The sequence below is a fragment of the Anthonomus grandis genome, chromosome 19, assembly GCF_022605725.1.
Source record: "Anthonomus grandis grandis chromosome 19, icAntGran1.3, whole genome shotgun sequence".
Classification (NCBI taxonomy): domain Eukaryota; kingdom Metazoa; phylum Arthropoda; class Insecta; order Coleoptera; family Curculionidae; genus Anthonomus; species Anthonomus grandis.
In genome coordinates, this window is record NC_065564.1 from 4,678,313 (window position 1) to 4,698,817 (window position 20,505).

Sequence of the window (20,505 nt, forward strand, 5' to 3'; positions counted from 1 at the left end):
AGTTTTACATCGCCGACTTGAAAGGTGAACCTTTTTTGGAAAAGGTTCTAATTTACATCGGGAGTGTTCCGGGTGGCCAACTAAGAATAGACGTCGGCAATATCTCAGATCCTAATAAAAAAAATGCTGAAAATGATTTTCAGATTCTTTGAGGTTGTTTTCAGCTTTCATTAAAAGAAAAAAAAAATCCATGCATTGGAAGCATTTTTACCTAGGTGGGTAGCAAGACAAGTCTAGGGTGCCAAGGAAAGCTAAGTACTCTTGGGTAAATTGCTTTATAACTAAACTTCTACTGCTCAGTTTCACTGGATTTTTATTTTAATAATTACCTTGGAATGTTTTTTACCTTTCTTGAAAGAATCAGGAAAATCCATGTTCTACAGGCATTTTTTATCGAGGTTTTGGAAACTCAGGTCGTTGGTGTCTGAGGCAATCAAGCACCCTTGGGTAAATTGCTTTATAACTTTACTTTTAATAATCAGATTGAGTAGACTCTTATTTTAGAAGTTACCTTGGAATATTTTTTAACTTTATAGAAAAAAAAATTAAAATCCTTGCACTACAAACAATTTTAAAACATGCTTTTGAAAGTCAGGTCTAGGGTGCCAAGGGAAGCTAAGTACTCTTGGGTAAATTGCTTTATAACTTAACTTCTACTGCTGAGATTGACTTGATTTTTATTTTAGAAATTACCTTGGAATGCATTTTACCTTTCTTGGAAAAATCAGGAAAATCCATAAGTTTCAAGCAATTTCTATCCAGGTTTTGGAAGGTCAGGTCTAGGATGCCTAAGTAAACTAAGTACTCCGGGGTAAATTGTTATATAACTGTCCTTCTAGTGTTGAGATTCAGTTGATGTTTGTTTTAAAAGTTACCTTGGAATGTTTTATAACTTTCCTGGAAAAAATCTGAAAAATCCATGCATGACTTACACTTTTTATCCAAATTTTGAAAAGTCAGGTCTAGAGTACCAAGCGATAGTAAGCATTCTTGGGTAAATTGCTGTATAACTTTAGTTCTACTGCTCAGACTGAGTTGATTTTTAAATTAAAAATTACGTTGGAATATTTCTTAGCTTTGTGGGAAAAATCTGGAAAATTCTTGCACTATAAGCTTCATTGGTCAGCCGCTAAAGGACGCTACAGTTTTTTTAAATCTTAAAATTGATTTTTTTCCAAAAAAACCTCCAATAACGTATACCTCAAAATATTATATTAACTATATTAACTCACAAAAATGTCTGTCATATGTAAAATAAAGGGGGGGAGAAATCTATTATCTCGAAGTATAAGAACATCTGAAAATCGCCACTGACTGCACCAATTTTTTCTAAAAAATTTTGCTTTATTTTTTTTTCCAAAAAAAACTATCAAATTACTTTTTCTATAAAAATCCAGGCATGTTAGGTCTGGTGATCTAGCCGGCCAAGGAAAGGTACCGCCTCGTCGTATCCATCCATAGCAGATTATTTAGGCACAGCATTCGTTGCCGAATTTCAACTGATATTATCTCTAATATAATTATCAATTCCTCTTTTAAAAACCGCAAATAATTTGCACCATTTATTTTTTATTGAAAATAAACAAGTTGACATCTGCATCCGGTATTATCAAAAGTGTGAAAACTGTCAAATTATTTTAGTATTGCGTCCTTTATTGGCATGGTGTTCCAAGGTTGGCATTTCTGAGCGAATAGGAGTTAATGGCACTTTTTTTTTAATAAATTTAGTTTAAAAACTGATATCGAAATGCAGTTTTTACCAGTTTTCTCGGGTTTGTTCCCTGCTTTTAATGACGTCAAAAAATATATATAGTTGCATTTGATTTTTTTTTAAATAATCCGTCTGAAAGTCACAAGTCGATGTGTTTATACCCTTAACAATTATACTTTGTCCGACCGGTATATGCCGTTTTATTTCATTGCATCCGAGAAACATTCCGGCTGGACAAAATTAATTGTTTAAAAGCGTTATATACTAATTTGCTTCGGGTTCTTTCTCTCTCAAAAGAATCTCGCGCTCGTTTAAAGTGATGCTGGTATTTCGAGCGGAGATTCGTTTGATCAAATTAAAATATCTCGCATTTTCCGCAAAGATCTTTAAAACGCCGTTTGACAAATTAGGATTCTTTACGGGAACATGGATCGTGACAATAGATTTTCTCATATACGGGGGGGCATTATTGTGATACATTTCTTTGTTAAAAAAAATCATTTTCTACCCCCTGAATAATCTTGAAACGTAATTCTGACCTCCATAGGCAAGACACATCATTTTATTACGATCATGAAATGTACGTTTCTCTTAACACCCAATTGAAACTTGTGGGAGAACCACCGGTATATATTGGTTAGGTCCGATGTAACAAGTACCCTCATCTACTAGTACCAGCATCCTCGCTACACTCACTTTTTAATACGCGGAGTTTGAAGTGCCTAACGGTACCGTGTCTTTTGAGATGTTTTAAGTACCGAGAGCGCGTATTTATATGAAAAACTCGTTAGTACTTCCTCGGACAGGTTTACTGCGTCTTTTTACTGTTTGCTTTGCTTTTAGCACGGCTGCTACCTAATGAACGGGGTTATTAAACTTTATATGTGTGTGTGCATATCGTCAAATGTCCCCGAAAAGGATCGACAGGATGTTTGAGGTAATTTATCGAGTGGCTTGCGAACTAAAATGAATGATTCCCTTAAGCCAGAGATAGGTCCGATGGACCATTAGTCAACAAAAAAAAAATAAAAGACTGAAAAACCTCATCAAAGTTCATTATTTCCATACAAATCCCCGGGAGCCGACGAACGTCTTATTTAGGCATAATTCAGCGTGGCGAGTTTTTAGTGAAACAGAGCGGGAGCATTTATCAAAGTCGAAAGGGACGAATCAATCGATTTATGCTTTGCCGAATAGGCAGTCATTTTTCATGTAAGCGAGTTCTTGAAAAGGGCTCGCCGATCTATCTTTTCGCTAAAATATGTTCCGGGACCAATCTAAGCGACCCGCTAAAATATGCTTAACCTTCTATGGATTTGTCGACTCCGTGATTTTCGGGCTCTTTTAATCTTTTCAGGGCGTATTTTTACGACTAATGATCCTTAAAGCAGAATAGAATATATTTTCAATAATGTCTGAAGAAGTTAAAATGATCCCGAGCAGCTGGAAATAGTAAAAGAAGTGTCTTTCCAGGCACGAATCAAAGAAACACCTGCAGTGGCCTAAAACCCATGAATTATAGGATAAAGGATTAATTAAACAAGTGCTTTTCCAAAAATGATCATAACTCCCTTCAAATGTCTGTGGAAATCAAGAAATAGCCTGAAGAACCTGAAAAATTAAAATCGCCCCTTGAAGCAATAAATAAATGGCCTTCAACTACCTGGAAGAATAAATAAACTGCCTTCAGTAGCCTGAAGAACTTGAAAAATGGCTTCAAATACTTAAAAAGTCTAAGAAATGCCTTTCAACTGCTTGGACAATTTTAAAATGCCTTTCACCAATCCTGAAACGTTAAAAACGCCCTTTAAATGTCATTGTAATACAAAACATTACTATCCTATTACCCACATGACTCTTAAATGCATTGAATTACATATTCATAACATGTCTTATAAGATAGTTTGTATACAGGTTGGAGAATCGATTATTACGCATAGAAAGGTGAAATATGCAATGCGCACGCATGCATTTTATGTTCTCTGCTACTTGCCTGCTACGTCATTATTTTGCAATAAGACGTGAGTAAGCATTTAACTTTGATAGCGTGTTTAAATAAAATGATCAAACAATAGATATTTAAAACCCTTAAAGTAGCATGAAAAACATAAATATTGGCTTTAAATGCCTTGGGGAAATAAAAAATTAACTTCGACAATCAGAAGTTATAAAAATGCCCTTGAAGTAACTTGAAAAACATGAATATTGACTTGAATTGCCTGGACGAAATAAAAAACGCACTTTGACGACCTGAAACTGCAAAAATACCTTTGAACTAACTTGAAAAACATGAATATTGACTTGAATTGCCTGGACGAAATAAAAAACGCACTTTGACGACCTGAAACTGCAAAAATTACTTTGAACTAACTTGAAAAACATGAATATTGACTTGAATTGCCTGGACGAAATAAAAAACGCACTGTGATGACCTGAAACGGTAAAAATAGCCTTGAAGTAGCCTGAAAAACATGAAAATTGACTTCAAATGCTTGGACGACATGGAAAACGTACTGCAACGGTCTGAAAGAATAAAAATACCCTTGAACTAACTTAAAAAACATGAATATTGACTTCAATTGCCTGGACGAAATAAAAAACGCCCTTTGACGACCTGAAACGGTAAAAATACCCTTTAAGTAGCCTGAAAAACATGAATATTGGCTGCAAATGCCTGTAAGATATGAGAAATCACTTCAATGATCTGAAAGGTTAAAAACGCCTGGACAAAATAAAAAAAGGCACTTTAATGGTCTGAAAGGAAAAAAAATACCCTTGAAGTAGCACGAAAAACATGAAAATTGACTTCAAATGCCTGGACGAAATGGAAAAAGCACTGCAACGGTTTTATAGGTTAAAAACACCTTTGAAAAACATGAATACTGACCTCAAACGCCTGGACAAAATAAAAAACGCACTTTAATGGTGTGAAAGGAAAAAATACCCTTGAAGTAGCTTGAAAACCATGAATATTAACTTTAATTGCCTAGACGAAATAAAAAATGCAATTTGAAGACCTTAAGCGGTAAAAACACTCTTAAAGTTGCTTGAAAAACAAGAAAATTAGCTGCAAATGCCTGGACAAAATAGAAAAAGCACTGCAACGGTCTGAAAGGATAAAAATACCCTTGAAGTAGCCTGAATATAAGCTTCAAATGCCTGGAGGAAGTGAAAACTGCACTTCAACCATCTGAAAGCATAAAAACAGTTTTCAAGTAGCTTGAAAAACCTAAATATTGACCGCAAATGCCTGTAAGATAAGAGAAATGGACTTCAACGACCTAAAAGGATAAAAATACCCTTGGTGTGGCCTGAAAAACATGAATATTGGCTTCAAGTTGTCCCTTGAAGTATCCTGAAAATTTGAAAATTTACTTTAAATGCCTGGACGAAATGCAAAATGCCTTTCAACGTCCTGGAAAAAAATAAAAATTACCTCAAAAGCTTCACTTTGTTCGAACTTGAAAAAATGCCTTCAATAAGAAAATAATCCTTGAAGCCTGAAATAAATGATTAACCAAATTAATCTTTTTTAAAATAGTCTTCGACTGCTTGAAATAACTAAATGAATATTTTGATTGACTTAAAAAAGAACAGATGGTAGAGTAATTGCCTGAGAAAAAGGGGGAGGAGGAAGACAAGTGAAATGAACAGTTTATTCCCATAAAACCATTTTTTCCCCAAAAAACCCCCTTCCGCAAATCTGGGGCATATCAATTTAAATGTAAAACGGGTCCTTCTTCCGATTTTCTTCCCTGTTATTAGCGATGAATAATATATATAAAAATAGGTTTTTTTTTTCAAAGGGCGTCTTTTACCTTATATTTATAATTGATGGTTAATATTTTTAAATCTTTATTATAGCAGCGTCCAAAATTGAAAGCGAAGCCATCACTAACAAAGTTTTCCACCAGTAAAAAAAAAGATATGGAAAAGTTTCGTGTCGGAAAGGCGTTATTGTTCTCTAAGGAAAAATCGCTCATACATCATGGACGACCGTTTGACAAAAAACCAACTTTTAAACAAGTCCCGTTTGAGAATTCCCTTTAAAACTAATTCTTTACCAACTCGAAGGAAAGTTTTCGTTCCACGCCACAAGTTTTTTCAGGGGAATTTTTCTTGTTGTTGTTTTTTATAGGAATATTAAAATGTAATCAATTGCAGCCATTTTTCCACAATCGAGACTGGTAAAGGCAATTTATTTTACATTTTTCAGTTTAGTTTAATTGCCCCTAAGCACTTGAAGGCATTCATTCAAAGCAGATGACGGAACTTCTTTGGTTTTCAGCCATCTGAAGCATAGAAGTAGCTGAGGGCGTTTTTTAAAATATTCAGAGCAGTTAAAGGCATTTTTGACAATAAATATCATGCACAAATTATTTTTGTCTGCTTAGGACAGAAAGGACAGAAGGACAGAAAGCATCCTTTATTGGTTTGGAAAAAAGGCCTCAAATGCTTGGAAGGAGTGAGAAATGCGTTTCAACTACCTGGAAAGCTTAAATCATGGCTTTAAATATGCCTGAAAGGATAACTAAGCACGTTATTCATGTAAATTTCAAACTAAACAATTTTCTTTTTTCTTCTAAGACGGTTGTGGAAAATTGGAAAATTTGGCCACTGACTAATGGTATTTTGAATTTGTTCGCCTTACAATATTAACAGAACATTAGGCTACGCTACTGTAAAGTTTGAACATTGTACTTTAATTAACAGAATTTTTAAAGGGCTCTAAAGTGAACCAAATTTGGGCATTTCCCTATCAAAAGTGGGGCTGCGGAAAAATATTAATATTCAGGTACTGAGTGAAGATATTTAAGACCTGTTTGCTTTGTAGTATTATGACAAGATCGTGCTACCTTACTGTAAAATTTGAACCTTGTACATTAATTAACAGAATTTCTAATTGCTCTGAAGTGAACCAAATTTGGACACTTTTCTCTCAAAAGTAACTGTGGAAAAACATTTATATTTAGACACTAATTAAAGATATTTTGAATCTGTTTGCTTTATAGCATTAAGAGAATATCGTGCTACATTACTGTAAAATTTGAGCATTGTAGTTTAATTAACAGAATTTTTAAAAGGCTCTAAAGTGAACCAAATTTGGGCACTTCCTTGTCAAAAGTGGGGCTGAGGAAAAATATTAATATTTCGCCACTGAGTGAAGATATTTTAGACCTGTTTGCTTTGTAGTATTGTGACAAGATCGTGCTATGTTACTGTAAAATTTGAATCTTGCAGTGTATTTAATAAATAAATTACAGGGATCTAAAGTGAACCAAACTTCAAGGCAGCTTACTTACAGCCTTTACAACCCCACTTTCTTTAGAAGTCTTTTCTACTAGTGGCCTTAAGGTTGAATTTATAAAACCCCATTTAACTGTTTATATAAATTATAAAACACCTATTTATTTTAGTACATTGTAAGCTAAACACCGCCCTCAATAAACTCCGTTTTGTTTTTCTTTAATATTTAATAAAGGGCCCGGTTGAATTTTCCCCGGCTCGGCGGAAGCGAACAGGTACATATTTTCTCAGAAAACATTCTTTAAATGATTTTGTTGGTATAACCGTATCTTTTCGGAAAAATGAAACAGATACCATGGGGCGTTTGCTTAAACGGTATGCTCTTGTGCCTAGGGAAATGTTGTTTATTTGGATTTTCCGGCTGTGTGTGTGTACCTTAACCCCGGATCGTAGTAATAACTACCATGCCGACACAAAATTGAATGCGTCACATTGACTTTTATTACTTCCTTTTGTTTACGAATTTTATTTTATAAACGACGCTTTTGAACGTAAATTTGTTTTGTCACCTTAATGCGGCGGATTCTTTGTCTTATAAGAGTCGATCCATGCAGTTTGTATTGCGTTTTTTGAAAGATATTACTACTAGTGCAAATTCTTTGTCCTACAAGAATCGATTATGCACTTTGCATCAGCATTTCATCTCTCTTTAATTTTCTCTTTATTAAATAAATAAATGATTGTACTGTAGAAAATACCCTGTTTTATAAGAGTCGATTCAAGCAGTTTGTACCGCTCTTTTTTCAAACATGTGACACAGTTTTTTGTAATAAATTCTTCCATCTTTCTCTCTTAATTTCTTTTCATATGTTTTCTCTTTTTTCAGATATGTGACGCCCCCTACAACTCCCCAATTTTGCGATCGTTTTACGCCATTTTGTACAATTTAGGTAAGTGCTAATTTAACCAATAACAGTAAGCTATTTTAACCAATAACAGTAAATGATGTACTCATCCAAAGTTACCAGGATCCACTTTAACCATCACCTCATCATTAATTTATGATCCTATTGCATTGAATTACTGTTCAGTGATATAATGAATCTTTGAATTGCCAATTCAACAGCCTTAAATTAATATTCAATAACAAAACGAAGCCTTTGAATTTATTTAATGAATACCTGACTGTACCGCGCAGAGTACAGTCGAGTCCCTTGTCCAAGAGTCGATTCATGCAGTTTGTACCGTATTTTTTCAAGGATTTCACCACCTGAACTTACTCAAAATCCGAGTAGTTTATTAAATAAATACAAGGCTTTACTATGGAGAATCTCTTGTCCTATAATAATCAATTCATGCAGTTTGTACCGCTTTTTCCAAGAATTTGACTCAGTTTTGCGTAATGCATCCTTGCATCCTTCTCTCTTAACTTCTCTTCATATGTTTTGTCTTTTTTTCAGGCCTTCCACTACTACCCAATTTCGCAATTGTTTTACTGCATTTTTGATAATTTAGGTAAGTGAAAAATTTAATTTAACCAATCACAGTAAATCATGTATTCATCCAAAGTGATCAGCATCAACTTTAACCAGCTGTCGTCTGCTTTGACTATCATTAATTGCCGTGAATCACTCTTGAGTGATAGAATGAAGCTTTGAGAGTGATTCCTTAAAAACTGTAACTCATTTAAGGCATTCAATAATAAAACGAAGCCTTTGAAGCGATTTATTGATAATTTTAGCAAAGTTTAATGTTATGTGGTTTCTTGTGAGTTTTGAGAGTCATTATTAGGACAAGGGGAGAAACGTTTTCCAACTTACCTTCGATTATCTATGATGCATGTTGCAGCAGAAACTCTTGGGACCCTAAAACAGAAAAAAAGCCGGTTAACTTAATTCTCCTTACCTAGAGCAACGTAAAACGACATGCACAAGGCAATTTCCGTAAGTAATCCACGTCCCGGGCATTATGCAACAATAAACGTTTCGAAAACCGAATAACATCCAGGCCCAAAATGAGCTGGAACAACGCAACAATCGTAACCGTATTTATTATTTAATCGTCCTCCACTCTAAAATCCTTGCAAAACAGTTTTGTATGGGGGATTATACATGCACCATTTCGACTCCTCATTGTGCCCCTTTCGCTTATATATAAAACGACCCTCGTTTGACCATAATATCGACCCCGTCGTATATGAATAAGGGAATTCATTTTTTGGGTCGTTTATACGCCTACTAAACGTCCATTAACGTCGTAAAAAAAAATGCAAAAAATCATTAAAATTAAGTGTCCATAAATTGATGTTGGGATTTTACCTTGTGGGCGAAACCGTTAGGTATTTCTGGTTTGGATCGTAAAAATGATTTTATTGTAGATTTGTATCTTTATTAAGTCGTTTTAAGGTGTCCGTTTTTCATTTTTAAACATTTTCTTATTGGTTTCCGGGCAGTTAAAGTAATTTTTAACTTTTTCCAAGCAATTGAAGTCTATATTTGCCATATATTTGAGGACATTCTTATTTACTTCCAAGGAGTTCGTAAATCGGACAGACAAATTGGTCCTCCGAGCCGGACATCTGATCCGAATTAATTATCGTAACAATTTTATTTAAACGTTTTAAATCAGAAAACAAGGGAGATTATTTACGAACAATAATGATTAAGATTCTTAAGAAATCGTCGCGTAGATGCAGTTAAAGGCCGGGAAATTATCAGGGAAAATTCTCCATCACTTAGGATAATTGTGCGGCGGATTTCTCGACGGTTTTCCCACGCGATTTCTTTACGTTCGTTAACGATTACTCTGACACGAAGCCATCTTTCAAATTAACATTTCTTTGCTTTGACATTGGATTGTAATAAAAAGGTTTTTTTTTTTGTTGTTGTTGTGAAACCGTAATATTGTCTTATCTAAGGTGTCAGATTAAAGGGGATCCCTATGAAATGAGCCCTTAAGGTCCAAAATTGAGGCCGTAGAACTTGAGTTATTGTGCTTAGGGGAAATCGAGTTTTCTCGAACCCTAAAGGAAAATTTGAAGTTTTTATTTTTGTTTCGTGTATTATGTGAATATCCCAATCAGAAAGGTTATTATAATTTTTTTTGAAAAACCAATGGGAAGAGAGTTATTCAAGTTTTTCCACTTGGGCCTAAAGTTTCAAAAGTCAAAGGGGATAATAATGCAAATTTCGTAAAAAAAAATAATTTAATTTTTTTATGAAAAAGGAAAAAGTCTGAGAGCATTATGCTTTAAATAAAAGTTGTGAGGAATAATAAAATGTATCTAAAAGTTAAAGAAAATTGGTTCTATCTGTCATAGATTTTGAGAAAATGTGGAAAAACTGAAAATACTAAATATTGATTTATCTCCAGCCTTGTGGGAAAATTTACTTTTTTTATTTTTGTTTCGTATACTATTTGAGAAGCCCAATCAAAAAGGCTATTACCAATTTTTTTGAAAAACCAACAGGGACGGAGTTATTCAAGTTTTTCCACTTTTGGGCCTAAAATTTCAAAAGTCAAAGGGGGTACCATGCAAATTTCGTAAAAAAAATAATGTAATTTTTTTATGAAAAAGGAAAAAGTCTGAGAGCATTATGCTTTAAATAAAAATTGTGAGGAATAATAAAATGTATCTAAAAGTTAAAGAAAATTGGTTCTATCTGTCATACATTTGAAGAAAATGTGGACAAACTGAAAATTCTAAATATTGATTTTTCTCAAGCCTTGTGGGAAAATTTACATTTTTTATTTCTGTTTCGTATACTATTTGAGAAGCCCAATCAAAAAGGTTATTACCAATTTTTTTGAAAAACCAACAGGGAGGGATTTATTCAAGTTTTTCCACTTTAGAGCCTAAAATTTCAAAAATCAAAGGGGGTACCATGAAAATTTTATAACCAATTAATTTAATTTTTTTATGAGAAACGTAGAAGTCTGAGAGTATTATGCTTTAAATGAAAGTTGTGTGGAATAATAAAATGTATCCAAAAGTTAAAGAAAATTGGTTCTATCTGTCATAGATTTTGAGAAAATGTGGAAAAACTGAAAATTCTAAATATTGATTTTTCTCAAGCCTTTTGGGAAAATTGACAATTTTAATTTCTGTTTCGTATACTATTTGAGAAGCCCAATCAAAAAGGTTATTACCATTTTTTTTGAAAAACCAACAGGGAGGGAGTTATTCAAGTTTTTCAACTTTTTAGCCTAAAATTTGAAAAAAGTCAAGGGGATACCCATAAAAAGTTCATGAAAAGTTAATTTTATTTTTTCATGAAAAAGTTTTTAAACGTTGGTCCTATCTATCATAGAATTTGGTTGTAATTCACTTTTACGAACAATCAATGAGAACAGAGCTATTTAACCTTATTCACTTTGTACCAAAAATTTGGCTGTAAAATGGTAAATTTTATAATTTCTTCGCGTCTGTCATTGACGAGAAACATACGTCATAAAACCCACTTCCAAAATTCAAAAATCCAATGAGGTATTCCCTGAAAAATCCGGGACTACCTTCTTAGACACCGTTGCCAAACAGCAAATCAACCAGCGTTGCCATTCCCTCTGTCCGCATAAAACACACGTTCAAAATCAAATTACAGCAGTAATTCGAATCGTGAAGGGGTTTACCGCCACATTAGGCCTAATGGCTTCTATTTTAACTTATACATAACAAAAACGTTATACGGTTTCTGATCTATATAGATAAGACACCCCCGAAAGGGTGGCGGGGTGAGGTGGCGAAGCGTAATTAGAAGATAATTGTTCTCTCCGACGGTTTTTGGGACCTTTTGCCTATTTTACCTCGGGGAGGATAGAATCATTTTCGCCCTGAGAGGGGGTGGGTGTGCTTTTGTATAATTTCTCGGGAAACAGCTTAAAACGTTGTTATTTCGCTACAATTGTTTTACAAGTTTTGCGGCGGAGGTGTTAAGGCAACCCCCGCCGGCTGGGGTTAACAACATAATTTGATGTTAAAATTGTTTAGGGCTGCCTTTATATAAGGGCTCCGGGGTACCCCGGGATAAAGAAGGGTCAATTGAAAACGTTTTTGGTTTTGTATAAGTCGTTTTTTGTTTTATTTTTGGGGCAGGGAGGTTATGTTATGAGAAGGGTTTTTTTTTTGGGAATTTTTGGGGATCAGAGAAGTCTTGGATTTTTGGGAAAATTTTAGGATTTTTAAAGAATATAGATACGAAAATAATTAGAAATGAATTTGCTCAAAAGGTTTTAAAGATTTGTTAATTAAAAGCTCGAAGAAATTATAAAATTTGCCTTATACAGACAAATTTTTGATTCAAAAGTGGAAAAAGTTAAATAACTTACTTCTCATTGATTTTTTGAAAAAAATGGTTATAACCTTTTTGGTTGGGCTTTTTATATAACATATGAAACAGAAATACAAAAATATAATTTTCTCAAGGGGTTTAAGAGAAATCAATATTTAAGCTTTTCAGTTTTTCCAAATTTTCTCAAATTCTATGACAAATAGAATTAATTCTTTTGAAATTTTGGATACATTTTATTATTCTACACAACTTTTATATTAAGCATAATGCTCTCAGATTTTTAGTTTTTTAATAAAAAAATTAAATTAATTTATTATGAAATTTTTACGGGCACTCCCTTGGATTTTTTTGAAATTTTAAGCCTAAAAGGGAAAAAACTTGAATAACTCCCTCCACATTAGTTTCTTGAAAAAATTGGTAATAACCTTTTTGATAAGGCTTCCCAGGTAGTATATGAAACAAAAATTAAAAAGTTGATTTTTCCCAAAGGGCCCGAGAAAAATCAATATTTAGGTTTTTCAGTTTTTTCAAATTTTCTCAAGTTCTATGATAAATAGAATTAATTCTTTTAAACTTTTGGATACATTTTATTATTCCACACAACTTTTATATTAAGCATAATGCTCTCAGATTTTTACTTTTTTAATAAAAAAATTAAATTAATTTATTATGAAATTTTTACGGGTACTGGCCTTGGATTTTTTTGGAATTTTAAGCCCAAAAGGGAAAAAACTTGAATAACTCCCTCCACATTAGTTTTTTGAAAAAATTGGTAATAACCTTTTTGATAAGGCTTCTCAGGTAGTATATGAAACAAAAATTAAAAAGTTGATTTTTCCCAAAGGGACCGAGAAAAATCAATATTTAGGTTTTTCAGTTTTTTCAAATTTTCTCAAATTCTATGATAAATAGAACCAAATTTTTAAAACTTTTGGATACACATAATTATTCCACATAACTTTCATTTGAACCTTAATGCTGTCAGACTTTTACCTATTTCATAAAAAAATAAAATTAACTTTTTATGAAATTTTCATGAGTAGCCCCTTGACTTTTTAAAATTTTAGGTCCAAAAGTGAAAAAACTGAAATAACTCCCTTCCTGTTGGTTTTTCGGAAAAATTGGTAATAACCTTTTTGATTAGCCTTATCAAATAGTATACGATAAAAAAATAAAAAGTTAATTTTTTTTCAAAAGGGCTGAGATAAATCGATGTTAATGATTTTCAGTTTTCCGCGATTTTCCCCATTTCTTTAGCCGATAGAGCTGATTTTTTTTCACTTTTAGATTCCCCTAATTATTCCTCAAAATTTTTGTTTGAAACAGTTTACTGTGACACCTTTAGATTTTTCATAAAAAAATAAAACATAATTTTGATGATATTTTCAAGGGTACCCCCCCCTGGCAGTTTTAATTTGTGACATTTTATGCCCAAAATTTAAAAAAACTCGCGTCACACTAGTTTTTATAAAAAACTGATTATGACTTTTTTAATTGGGCTTCTTATGTGGTATCCATTCAAAAATAAAAAGTTCAAATTTTCTCCTAAAAAGTTCTAAGAAAACTTGGTGCTTACGATTTTCGGTGTTTCGCAATTTTCTCGCATTCTATGACAGGTAGAGCTGATTTTTTTTCACTTTTAGATTCTCCTAATTATTCCTCAATTTTTTTATTAAAAACATTTTCCTGTCATACCTTTAGATTATCCGTAATAAAAAAATTAAATTCATTTTTACCGGAATTGACAAGGGTTTTTCCTCCAGACGTGAAATTTTCAGATTTAAAAAAATACTGTTGCTTTAACGTGTATAAATATTTTTTTTTTATATAAAGAAGCACAAAAAAAATGTTTTTTATTTCGATATTTTAAGTTATAAAATTTCAAGGTCAAGAGGTAAAACTTTAATAACTCGTTCCCTGTTCGGTTTTCGGAAAATCAGTAAAAAGCTTTTCAGTTGACTTTTCAATGGCGTAAACGTTGCCAAAATTAAAAATTAAAAAATTTCCCATAAGCTTCCAGGAAAACTGATATTTCTAATTGTTGGTTTTGTGCTATTATCTCGACTTTTAATGTTATTTTTCTACATAAAAATACCTATAAAAAAAGATATTTATAATTTTATTATAAAAAGTTATAAAAGTTATATTAATATTTTTTATAAAAAGACATATTTTTATCTAATTATTTAAAAAAAAATTGCCCTTAAGGGCTTTTTTGTGAACAAAAAAAGCGACTTTTCAGTCAGATTTTTAACATAAGGGCTATTGTTTTTTAGCCCTTAAACCCATTTTCCCTGTATAATAAGATCCATATAATATTATAATATTATTTTAAAATAATTTTAAAACATCCCATATATAGTACCATCCGATGCATAAAATCGATATCGTAAACGCACAATTATGCGGAAAGAATTTGCGATAACATAAACAATGCCGAGACCCGGGCCGCATTCTTTACGCTAAACTGCGTCTTTATAAAATTTTTTTAACTTTATTCGAGGCTCGGTTACGCGTGCGACACGGTTGCGTCGTAAAACGTTTCGAACCGATTTATCGGAAAAAGTCGGAATTTTACTTTAAATCGCGGAAAAAGTGGAAAATCGTCGCCGAAAATCGCGGTGCGTTCGTGTATGGGCTTTCGTACGTCCGTTGATCCTGATCCCTCTGCGACCTTATGACTGATATGGTCGCCAGAAGGGCCGATCCAGCTATAAGGTAGGAAATTTTTTTCCAAAAAAAAATTTAAATGTTGATTTATTTTTTGAAAATTTAATCGGTTTGTGCCTGATTTATGAAAATAAAGTTTGAATTGTGTTTTTTTTTCCCTTACATTCTCCCATTTTCTAGAATTTTACGTGGCAACCTCGCAACTTTTTTAACACCGACAACAGCGCTTGTGACGCAGTACTGCTTTTCAGTTCGAGATATTTCAGTTGACATCATCAGCGCTGTTGTCAGATGTTTTTCTATGGGAAATATTTTAAGGGTTTTTTTTGCTATTTGATTTAATATGTTCAGCGCTGTTGTCACATGAACTCTAATTCCTTTTCAGGTCTACATTATTTGGGTATTGTTTTAATGGTTTATTTTTTTGGATCGGTGTCTTTTGGTACATATTTGACGTGCACAGCTCATATCTGTCAATCTGTCAATAGATTGGTTAACAGTGGTGGTCATATATGTTTTTTATATGCATTGAGGTTAAATTATGGGAATAATAATAATAATAATAAATTATTTTTTTTAAAAATAACGACGTTTATAAAAGGCATATGTGGTCACCACTGTTAATCAAGCTGTTATGAGATTGACAGCTATCATCATATTTTTTTAATTTAATTTATTAATTTGGCATTTTTTTAAAATTTGATAGTAACGGCAGCTGGCATTTAAATTTGACATTTGATTTGACAGCTATGACAGTTTTTAAAAAATTTATATTCGTCATTGCTTTATTTTTTTTTTAATTAATTTAATATTATTGCTGGGTTGTCAGATGTTTTTTTTTAGAGTAAAATATATTTTTAAATTTTGTCCATTTGTTAAATTCATGTGACAACGTTGCATTTTCAAAAATCTGACAGCAACTGCAGGTGGCGCTCTTGTTTGACATTGTTATTCCAAATTTTTGCATTTATTATTTTTGATAATTTTTTTTTATTTATTTAAAAATTCTGCTGTATTGCCATATTTTTTATTTTTAAAAAAATATTTTAACTTTGAAAAATATTTTTTTAATATTATCCATTTGCTAAAATTCAAGTTACAACGTTGCATTTCCTTAAATTTTATTTAACAGCTTTTCCAAATTTTTATAATTGACATCTTTGATTTTATTTTTTAAATTCATTTTGATATTTAAGCTGTGTTGTCAGATTAACGTTGCATTTTTTAAATTTTATTTGATATATGACAGTGTTTCCAAATTTTTATATTTTATATAAATATTTTTTTTTTAATTTATTAAATAATTATGCTGTGTTGTCAGATTTTTTTTTTACAGTAAACTTTGCGAAATGTTTTTTAAAATATTATCCATTTGTTAAAATTCATGTGACAACGTTGCATTATTTTTTAGTTTTACTTGACATCTGACAATTTTTCCAAATTTTTATATTTGACATTTTTGATTTATTTTTCTTAATTAATTTAAAAATTATGCAGTGGTGTCAGATTTGTTTTTTTTACAGTAAACTTTGCAAAATAATTTCTTAAATATTATCCATTTGCTAAAATTCAAGTTACAACGTTGCATTTTCTTAAATTTTATTTAACAGCTTTTCCAAATTTTTATAATTGACATTTTTGATTTTATTTTTTAAATTCATTTTGATATTTAAGCTGTGTTGTCAGATTAATTTTTTTTACAATAAACCTTGCAAAATATATTTTTAAATATTATCTATTTGTTAAAATTCATGTGACAACGTTGCATTTTTTAAATTTTATTTGATATATGACAGTGTTTCCAAATTTTTATATTTTACATAAATACTTTTTTTTTAATTAATTAAATAATTATGCTGTGTTGTCAGATTTATTTTCTTTTACAGTAAACTTTGCAAAATATTTTTTTAAATATTATCCATTTGTTAAAATTCATGTGACAACGTTGCATTATTTTTAAGTTTTACTTGACATCTGACAATTTTTCCAAATTTTTATATTTGACATTTTTGATTTATTTTTCTTAATTAATTTAAAAATTATGCAGTGGTGTCAAATTTGTTTTTTTTACAGTAAACTTTGCAAAATAATTTCTTAAATATTATCCATTTGCTAAAATTCAAGTTACAACGTTGCATTTTCTTAAATTTTATTTAACAGCTTTTCCAAATTTTTATAATTGACATCTTGGATTTTATTTTTTAAATTCATTTTGATATTTAAGCTGTGTTGTCAGATTAATTTTTTTTACAATAAACCTTGCAAAATATATTTTTAAATATTATCTATTTGTTAAAATTCATGTGACAACGTTGCATTTTTTAAATTTTATTTGATATATGACAGTGTTTCCAAATTTTTATATTTTACATAAATACTTTTTTTTTAATTAATTAAATAATTATGCTGTGTTGTCAGATTTATTTTCTTTTACAGTAAACTTTGCAAAATATTTTTTTAAATATTATCCATTTGTTAAAATTCATGTGACAACGTTGCATTATTTTTAAGTTTTACTTGACATCTGACAATTTTTCCAAATTTTTATATTTGACATTTTTGATTTATTTTTCCTAATTAATTTAAAAATTATGCGGTGGTGTCAGATTTGTTTTTTTTACAGTAAACTTTGCAAAATAATTTCTTAAATATTATCCATTTGCTAAAATTCAAGTTACAGCGTTGCATTTTCTTAAATTTTATTTAACAGCTTTTCCAAATTTTTATAATTGACATCTTGGATTTTATTTTTTAAATTCATTTTGATATTTAAGCTGTGTTGTCAGATTTTTTTTTTTTTAAATAAACCTTGCAAAATATATTTTTAAATATTATCTATTTGTTAAAATTCATGTGATAACGTTGCATTTTTTAAATTTTCTTTGATATATGACAGTGTTTCCAAATTTTTATATTTTACATAAATAATTTTTTTTAAATTAATTAAATAATTATGCTGTGTTGTCAGATTTATTTTCTTTTACAGTAAACTTTGCAAAATATTTTTTTAAATATTATCTATTTGTTAAAATTCATGTGACAACGTTGCATTTTTTAAATTTTATTTGATATATGACAGTGTTTCCAAATTTTTATATTTTACATAAATACTTTTTTTTTAATTAATTAAATAATTATGCTGTGTTGTCAGATTTATTTTCTTTTACAGTAAACTTTGCAAAATATTTTTTTAAATATTATCCATTTGTTAAAATTCATGTGACAACGTTGCATTATTTTTAAGTTTTACTTGACATCTGACAATTTTTCCAAATTTTTATATTTGACATTTTTGATTTATTTTTCTTAATTAATTTAAAAATTATGCGGTGGTGTCAGATTTGTTTTTTTTACAGTAAACTTTGCAAAATAATTTCTTAAATATTATCCATTTGCTAAAATTCAAGTTACAACGTTGCATTTTCTTAAATTTTATTTAACAGCTTTTCCAAATTTTTATAATTGACATCTTTGATTTTATTTTTTAAATTCTTTTTGATATTTAAGCTGTGTTGTCAGATTAATTTTTTTTACAATAAACCTTGAAAAATATTTTTTTAAATATTATCCATTTGCTAAAATTCAAGTTACAACGTTGCATTTTCTTAAATTTTATTTAACAGTGTCTCCAAATTTTTATATTTTACATAAATATTTTTTTTAAAATTAATTAAATAATTATGCTGTGTTGTCAGATTTATTTTCTTTTACAGTAAACTTTGCAAAATATTTTTTTAAATATTATCTATTTGTTTAAATTCATGTGACATAGTTGCATTATTTCAAGTTTTACTTGACATCTGACAATTTTTCCAAATTTTTATATTTGACATTTTTGATTTATTTTTCTTAATTAATTTAAAAATTATGCAGTGTTGTCAGATTTGTTTTTTTTACAGTAAACTTTGCAAAATAATTTCTTAACTATTCTCCATTGCTAAAATTCAAGTGGCAACGTTGCATTTTTTAAAATTTTATTTAACAGCTTTTCCCAATTTTTATAATTGACATCTTTGATTTTATTTTTTAAATTCATTTTGATATTTAAGCTGTGTTGTCAGATTAATTTTTTTTACAATAAACCTTGCAAAATATATTTTTAAATATTATCTATTTGTTAAAATTCATGTGACAACGTTGCATTTTTAAAATTTTATTTGATATATGACAGTGTTTCCAAATTTTTATATTTTACATAAATAATTTTTTTTTAATTAATTAAATAATTATGCTGTGTTGTCAGATTTATTTTCTTTTACAGTAAACTTTGCAAAATATTTTTTTAAATATTATCCATTTGTTAAAATTCATGTGACAACGTTGCATTGTTTTTAAGTTTTACTTGACATCTGACAATTTTTCCAAATTTTTATATTTGACTTTTTTGATTTATTTTTCCTAATTAATTTAAAAATTATGCGGTGGTGTCAGATTTGTTTTTTTTACAGTAAACTTTGCAAAATAATTTCTTAAATATTATCCATTTGCTAAAATTCAAGTTACAGCGTTGCATTTTTTTAAATTTTATTTAACAGCTTTTCCAAATTTTTATAATTGACATCTTGGATTTTATTTTTTAAATTCATTTTGATATTTAAGCTGTGTTGTCAGATTTTTTTTTTTTTAAATAAACCTTGCAAAATATATTTTTAAATATTATCTATTTGTTAAAATTCATGTGAAAACGTTGCATTATTTTTAAGTTTTACTTGACATCTGACAATTTTTCCAAATTTTTATATTTGACACTTTTGATTTATTTTTCTTAATTAATTGAAAAATTATGCAGTGGTGTCAGATTTGTTTTTTTGACAGTAAACTTTGCAAAATATTTTTTTAAATGTTATCCATTAGCTAAAATTCAAATGACAACGTTGGATTTTTTAAATTTCATTTGACATCTGACAGTTTTTCCAAAATTTAATATTTGACAGTTTTGATTTTTTTTTAACAAATTTAAATTTTTATGCTGTGTTGTCAGATTTGTTTTTTTTAAACTAAACTATGCAAAATATTTTTGAAATATTATATATTTGCTAAAATTCATGTGACAACGTTGCATTTTTTTTATTTCATTTGACATCTTTGACAGATTTTCGAAATTTTTATATTTGACATTATTAAGTAATTTTTTTAAGTAATTTATTAACTATGCTGTATTGTCAGATTAATTTTTTACAGTATAATTTGCAAAATATTTTTTTAATTTGATCCATTTGCTTAAATTAATATCACGACGTTGCAATTTATTAAATTTTTAAAATTCATTTAACATCTTTGACAGTTTTTCCAAATTTTTATATTTGACATTGTCTTTATTTTTTTTAAATTAATTTAATAATTATACTGTGTTGTCAGATTTATTTTTTGTACAGTAAACTTTGTAAAGTATATTTTCAAATATTATTTATTTGCTAAAATTCGTGTGACAACGTTGCATTTTTTTAATTTTATTTGATATATGACAGTGTTTCCAAATTTTTATATTTGATATTTTTCATTTTTTTTTAAACTCATTTAATATTTATGCTGCGTTGTCAGATTTGTTTGTTTTTTTTACACTAATCTATGCAAAATATTTTTTTAAAT

At 29.7% G+C, this 20,505-nt stretch overlaps 1 protein-coding gene across 2 annotated transcripts in view; it reads right to left on the minus strand.

Annotated features, from left to right (window-relative positions):
- The window catches only part of LOC126747501 (irregular chiasm C-roughest protein-like), a 135,156-nt gene that overhangs the window by 88,936 nt on the left and 25,715 nt on the right, over positions 1–20,505 (minus strand). For both annotated transcript variants that reach the window (XM_050456188.1, XM_050456187.1), the window contains exon 2: positions 8,779–8,823. The gene's annotated coding sequence lies outside the window, so the exon portion shown is untranslated. The remainder of the gene's footprint in view (positions 1–8,778; positions 8,824–20,505) is intronic.